At 42.7% G+C, this 7,485-nt stretch overlaps 1 protein-coding gene across 2 annotated transcripts in view; it reads right to left on the minus strand.

The window, feature by feature from the left end:
• Prmt8 (protein arginine methyltransferase 8) overlaps nt 1-956 on the minus strand; it is a 140,926-nt gene extending 139,970 nt beyond the window's left edge. The window contains exon 1 of one of the 2 annotated variants that reach the window (XM_074076262.1): nt 800-956. The gene's annotated coding sequence lies outside the window, so the exon portion shown is untranslated. The remainder of the gene's footprint in view (nt 1-799) is intronic. The other variant, XM_074076260.1, reaches the window with a different exon arrangement.
• Between the last annotated feature and the right edge of the window lie 6,529 nt (nt 957-7,485).

Here is a 7,485-nt window from a genome sequence, read left to right on the forward strand (position 1 = left end):
GAGGGGGTGGGGAGAGAGGGAGGGGGCGGAGTGGGTGGTAAGGGAGGGGGTGAGGGAAGGGGGGAGAAATGAACCAAGCCTTGTATGCACATATGAATAATAAAAGAAAAATGAAAAAAAAAAGTCCCTTTAATGTCACACAGTAAATGGCAAAAGCAAGATTCAAACCTAGATCTATCTACTCTCAAAGCCCCATTTCAACTCACCACACTTCCAGAAAGAATAGATGAAAAAGAGAGAAGGAGAGAGAAAACGGGGGCACCAAGAAATAAACTATATGGCCATCAGAGGGGGAATGAGTAAATATTATACGTATTACACTCCTGGTATGTAATTGTATGCAGTTATATATGAATGAAGAAATTTTTATGTTACATGATTAAGAGGGGAAAAAAGGAAGTTACAGCAAATGTTGTGTTGTTTTTCTTCTGATGAGAGTCCTATGTGTCTATGAATCTGTTTGTAGAAAAATAGAACACACAAGGGAGCCCACAATACCTCTGGGAGTGCGGACAGGGCTTAAGAGAGAAGAAAGTAACCTTCCCGCTTATTCTTTGAATTCTCCTAACTGAAAAAGAAAAAAGAAGACCCTTATTTTGGGGTAATTTGTGCACCCTGAAGGAGGTGAGTGAATGTTTGCTGAACTGAGAAAAAAAAAAATCGAGTCAACTGAGCCTTCTCTGCTGCTGGGATTCACCACCAGCTGGGTCAGCTGCCCAGAAGTAGGGATGTGCTTTCAGAGAAAAGGGTCCTACTGCCACCAAGGCAAGGAGAGCAGTGGAGAGAAAGAGCCGCTCACCTGCTCAGTCCAGTTCTTCCATCACCCAAGCCTCGGCTGTCGGCAGATGCTGCAATCGATCGGCTGGAAATAACTTCACCTTGATGTTGGACTGACTCATGGCTTTTGCATTTCCAGGCAGCCCAATCATATTAACACCCCAACCATGGTCACACCCCACCCCCCCAGCCAAAAATTCTCCATGTGAAAGGGGACAGCCAAGCCCGGCTGGCTGCATTCCTACCTCATCTTAGAAACATCACCTGGCAGCATGAAATTTTTAGTCTATTAATAGAGCTCTCTTCCATCTGACAATAGCAGCTCATAAAAAAAAGAAAGCGGCTACCCAGGTTCTGATAGATGAAACTAGAATCGCATCACAAGGGCTCAGCCCCTAGCATACGTGGGGCTGTTAGAGGTGAAAAGATGGAGGACAGCTTTTGCCTTCCAAAGACCTGAAATTGAAAGTTACTCTGTGCACCATGGTAACTGTAAGGAAGGTGTATTCAAAGTGAGTGAAGATGTACAAGCAAGGAAAAAGCCAGTTGTTTCTCCAGGACTTTTAGATGAACTTGGTGGACCCTAACTGTCCTTGCAAAATGATTAGGGTGACTAGGGAAGTGATTTTTTTATAGGTGGCTAAAGGAAGTCCCTCAGAGCCTAGTACCCTTCACTCAAAAGTCACTAGATGGAGGCCAAGCCCTAGACCGGCCACACCTCAGATCGTGAGCTCTCCACCCTGAACCCAAGCATCTCAATCCTGCATTCCCAAATCACTGCTCCTAAGGAGCAATGCGTGGGTTATCAGCTAGGAGGCCTCAGTTTCCTCACTGACACAAAGGTTATCTGGTACAGGCCCCTCAGTTTCCTACAGTTGAAATACAAGTGTAATTCCCACCCTAGGCATTGGAAAGGAGCCAAGATCCCGTGCTGGTCAGGGATGGCGTGGATCAGAACACAGGATGTTGTCATTTCTGTAGCCACGTGGCACTTGATGGCTGCAAGTTGGACTTGTTGAACCTTACAAAGCAGCCACTTTTGTCAAGGGAGAGAGGCAGAACCAGCCACAGGCAACAGGCAGAGCCGACTGTAGGAACCCCTGTGCCCCCGAGCCCAGAACTCTTCCCAGACACAAAGTTCTCCAAAGATGCCTCCGACCCTACCTCAGACATTTCTGCCTTCCTGGCCTGAGTGGGGAATCCTACCAAGCCACAGTGGGGGTCTCGGCTAATGGAGGCTTCATCCACGCCCCTGCCCAAGTCGCCCCTAAACACACACTCTGCACACATGCTCTGTCTCCTGCCAACAGCTACATTCTCTGGGAAACTCCTGCTCTGACTTGCCACACCAGCCATGTCCCACAGAGGCAGGGGAATGACACCAGAAAGGCTGCAGAGCATCCGGAAGCAGAGGCATTTTATGGTGAGTGTGTTTAAATAGCTTTCCCTTCCTAATTTCGCGTTGCTTAGGGTTATGTTAAAATTAGTGTGACCAGGAAATAGCAGTGAGGAAAGATGGTCCAGAAACCCTTTTTAGACAGCAGGGAGAAGGCTGGCCTGCTTTTCATCTTGCACATGGGGACAGACCCAAAGCGCACGGAAATTGACAAAATGTGCATCTCTTTACGTGGTTTTCTTGCTTGTGCCTGGTGATGGAGGGGTCCACCAGGGACCTCTGGGACACCTTGGGAACGGCCTTCTCCTCTCAGAACCACCTCACTTGGGCTCTTCAACTGTCCCAATTTGGTTTTAATGGTAGTAGTTTCCTTATGATTGGCTGGTCCCCACGTTCAGAGTTTGTCATGCTCTCTGAGCCAAGACGGAACACCGTCATTACAGGTGCAAGGCCTTGCATTTGCCCACACACCCCCCTCCCCAGTCCCACCTTCAGGATCCACCCAATGTCCTTGGAGTTAAATTCTGTTGCTAGAGGATGCCTAACGAATTTTAGGAACATCTGTGCTTTTATTATGTAAGAGAATGGTTTTAAGATCTTGTCATAAACCTAGTTTGTGGTTTCTAACTACTGTAGAGCACAGTCACCACCACCCCCTCACCCCCTGTCTGTTGGAGACACATTCAACACCCCCCCAGTGGATACCTGAAATCTCAAAAAGTACCAAACCCTATATATGCAATATATATGTGTATATATATTCCACATAGATACATGTATACGTATGTATGTGTATGTGCATATATGTAATATTTTTATCCTATATATAGGCATCTTTGATAAAGTTTAATTTATAAATGAGGCACAGCAAGAGATTAACAAAAGTAATAATAAAATAGAACAATTAGTACAATATGCTACAGTAAAAGTTATATGAATATAGTCTCTCAAAAGAAATTTTTTTTGGCAGTACTGGGGTTTGAACTCAGGGACTCACACTTGCTAGGCAGGTGCTCTATCACTTTAACCACACACCCTCCTTCCCCGCCCCCAGCCCCTTTTACTTTGGTTATTTTTGAGATAGGGTCCCACTCTAGGCCTGGGCTGGCCAGGATCATGATCCTACTCTTTGTACTTCCTGCGTAGCTGGGATGACAAGCTTAAGCCACCAGGCCCAGCCTCAAAGTATCTTATTGTACCGTACTTACTCTTCCTCTTGTGGGGTGATATGGATGCTGTAGTCATTGGTTAGGGTACTCGGGATGGATTTCTTGACCACAAGCAGTGTGCATCTGTGACAATTAATATGATAGCCCAGATAGTTACTAAGTGGGCAGTGTATACAGTGTGGACACGGTGGACAAAGAAATTATTCACTTCCCAGACAGGGGAGGGCAGGGCAGGGCGGGATGGTAAGAGTTGTTTCTTTCTGGAAGTTCCATTCCATCTTTTCATACTACCATTGGCCTTAGAAAGTGATAGTGCAGATAAAGGGGGGACCACTGTATTCCACTGTATTCAACCCCCGCCCCGTATCATCTCAGGCACTTACCAGCTGTATGATCCTGGGGAAATTACTCTGGTTCCTAATACACAACAGGAGACAGCAAGATTGCTTACACTGCAGGATAAAATTCAGGATTAAATGAGTTTTAATGTATCTGAAGAGCTTTGTGAAATTCTTGGCACATAATAAGTCCTTAAAAAAAAAAAAAACCTGGCTAACATCACCACTGCTTCCCTATTTCCCTGGCGAGGGGCATGCTGGTTAGACAGCTGTCTGCAACCTCACCTGATGTCACAATGGCATCCTTGCTCACATTCCCTTATAGAATTGTCTGTGAGTTTCTCTGTGACATAAGGGATTGCCCAGTTACAGAGAACACAATTCTGAAAGAAACCCCAGGGAGCCAGTCAGAGGCAGCCTGGAGATGTCTGGCACCCCAAGTCCCCTTCGAAGGGGACCTGCCTTCAAAGACTGCTGATCCGATGGACGAAAGGTATCATCTTGATCTTTTCGGGTCTTCGGTCACAAGTGAGGTGGAACATCTGTGCATCTGTTAGCCTCCTGTTAGCTTTGGTTAATTTTCTAAGAAAGTTTCCTGGTTTTTTTCCTTCTTCATTTCTCACAGTCCCTACTGTATTCTAGAAATTCTTTTATCAGTAAATCTATCACCAATCTGTCACCTTGTCTACAGGGTCCTTTGTGAATAGAAATCCTTAATGTGGTCACACATTCCCACACACGTGTTCACACACACGCAGTCTTCTTCATTCTCTCAGTATCGCTTTACCCTTCACATTTAGATTTACCTTCAGAGTGTATTTTATTTTTGGTGAAAATGGGGTTTGAACTCAGGTCTTCACCCTTGTGAGACAGATGTTCTACCACTTCAGCCATGGCTGCAGCCCCTTATTTTAATTCATTCATTTAAAAAATTTGGGGGAAGTCCTGGGGTTTGAACTCAGGGCTTCTTGTTTGCTAGGCAGGCGTTCAACCACTTGAGCCCTGGAGTTTACTTTTGTGTATGATAGAGATCTGAATTATTTTCCTCCAACAGTAAGCCAATTCTCCAAATGCCACTTATGCATAAGCCATCCTGCCTTTTCTTCACTGCTGTCTAAGTGCCTCTCTCATAAGGGATGACAGACAGCCCTGTGGCCTCTGTTCTGTGGTCACCTTGGCCTAAGTGGTCCTGCACCACCAGCACCACCCACAGCCTTCATTCAGCACTTGGATCATGTCCACAGAAGATGGAAGGGTGAAGCCCTTGTGTTTCTCTTTTCAAAGTTGTGTTAGGAATCAGCAGACTCTTGTTATTCACACACATTTTAAGCCAGTCCCCAAATTCTTGTTGACTTGCCACTGCATCGTGGATTCATTTGAGGAGCCTTCTCATTTCCAGTAACAACTTATGAACATGGTATACCTCTCTATTTATCTAAGTCTTGTCATAAACTCTAATAGACTTTAAAAGTTTTGTCCCCAAAGGTCTTGCACATAGACACTTTCCTTGGTCATTTTTGTTGCCTTTGAAAACAATGGGTTTTTTTTTCACTTTTACATATTCTAATTAGTTTTGGTGAACATTATTGATTTTTGTAAGTTGCCTTTGTATTGAGTTAACTTTGCCAACATTTTTTATTAGTTCTAATGGTTTGCTTCTTGATTCTGCTGGGTTTCCCATATCTGCCTGACTTTTTGTTTCTCCTTCTCTCTGTTCTTTCGATTCCTTTTTCGTGTATTATTGCATTGGCTAAGAAATCCAGTAGTATATTGAAAAGTAACCATGTTTTGTAGGCACGTTGTCTTGTTCTAGATCTTAAAGTAATTAATGTTTTCTCCATTAATGTGTATGTTCACAGTGAATTCTCGGCATGTAGACTTTATCAAGTTAGAGAACTTGCATTCCCAGTTGTATGGCCATTTACTTTGATATATTGAGCAGTCCTTGACTGCTCATGAATTTATTTCTAGGGTACGTCTACTTGTCCATCATTCATTTTAAATCACTCTTAGATAAAGTGACTTAATATTTAATTAAGAAATCCAAATTAAGTAGACTACAATTTTATGTTACTGTCTTTATCTGATCTTGGAGCCAAGGATATACTAGGGTCATAAAAATTCATCAGACGAGCCAGGTGAGTGGCTCAAGCCTGTAATCCTAGCTACTTGGGAGTCTGAAATCAGTAAGAGGGCAGTTCAAGGCCAGCCCCAGCAACAAAAATTCACAAGCCCCATTCCCAACCAATAGCAGGGCATGGTGGCACACACCTGTCACCTCAGCTACGGCAAGAACTGTAAAATAGAAAGATCACAGTTCAGGCCAGTCTGAGTAAAAAGCAAGACCCTATCTCAAAAATAACCAGAGCAAAAAAAAAAGACTGGACATATGGCTAAACAGTAGATTGTCTGCCAGCAAATGTGAAGCCCTGAGTTCAAATTCCTAGTACTGTTAAAAAAGACATCATCAGGCAGAGTTCTCCTGTTTCTATTTGCCGAAACAGTTTGGTTCCTTTAAAGTTAGGTGGAACTAGCCTTAAAACTGTGCATATGGCCTTTCTAAAGGGCATAGGGTAATAGTACTGATTCATTTCCAATGTCTTCCCTGGCTATCGTTTACTCAAGCTTTCTGTTTCTTATGCTATGCTACAATATACCCAACTCAAAACTGTATGCAGTTTTCAAAAGTTTTGCTTTCTGGTTCATAATATCTTCTTTTTCTTTTTTTGCAGTGCTGGGGATGAATGCAGAGCCTTGCACTTGCTAAGCAAGCATTCTGCCCCTGAGTGGCACCCCAGCCCCTTTCCAATATTTCTGACCAATTGCTTAAGCCTTTGCCTCCCCTTTTGAACATTTTGTTTTGTTTGCATGTCATCTCTTCATGGCCACTTTTGCCCAACTAAAAGTTTGTTTGTATACACTGTCCAAGTTTTACTTTTAATTTGGTTGATCATCTCTATTTTTTATGTCCTCGTCTTTATCATTTGATTGTATATTACTTATATCTTGTAATTCCATTTGTCTTTTTCTACCTTCTAATTTTTTGGGGGGGTAGTCTTAGGGTTTGAACTAGGCGTTGTGGTTGCTAGGCAGGTGTTCTAGCACTTGAGCCACTCCACCAGCCCCATTGGTTTTTCCTCTAAATACTTGAGTTCTCAGTTCATTGCTTTTCAGTCTTTTCTTTTTACTGGGTAGTATGATAAATACTTTATTTAAAGCTATGCATTTTCCTTTAAGTGCTAATTAACTATGACCTTCAATTTTTGATTCATGGTATTTTCACTATTGCTCATCACTGTGCTGTATTTTCCTATATGGAATCTTTTCCAGAGAGGTGGGAATTTTCGTAAGCCCTGTCTTTGTTAGTAATTACTAATTCCATGGCATTATGGGTCAGAGAATATCATCTCATCTCTCCTCACCAACATAGCCACGTTAGCTTCCTCTATGCTTACAGTGTTGAACTACCACAGGAAGACCCCATATTCTAAGTTCCTATTAACAGTTTGAAAATCGTATTTTGTTTTCTTCTTGAAGCCAGTGTACCTCTTGAGAAGATGATGTCAATTAGATTCTCAGGGTTTTTTGGAGAATTTTGGCTTGTTTTATTGGGTGCTGTTTACATGGGGAGCTGTTTGTTTTTTCTCTTTGGAAGTTTTGTACTTTTAAATTACATCAGAGATGTGTCTAGTAGTGTTTTGATTTTTTTTAAATATATTTTTACCTACATCGTCTAGCATTCTATGACTCCTTTCAATATGAAGTCATTTTGTTGGTTTTCTTTCTTTTTAAAATTATCATTGTA

The sequence above is a fragment of the Castor canadensis genome, chromosome 6, assembly GCF_047511655.1.
Source record: "Castor canadensis chromosome 6, mCasCan1.hap1v2, whole genome shotgun sequence".
Taxonomy (NCBI): Eukaryota; Metazoa; Chordata; class Mammalia; order Rodentia; family Castoridae; genus Castor; species Castor canadensis.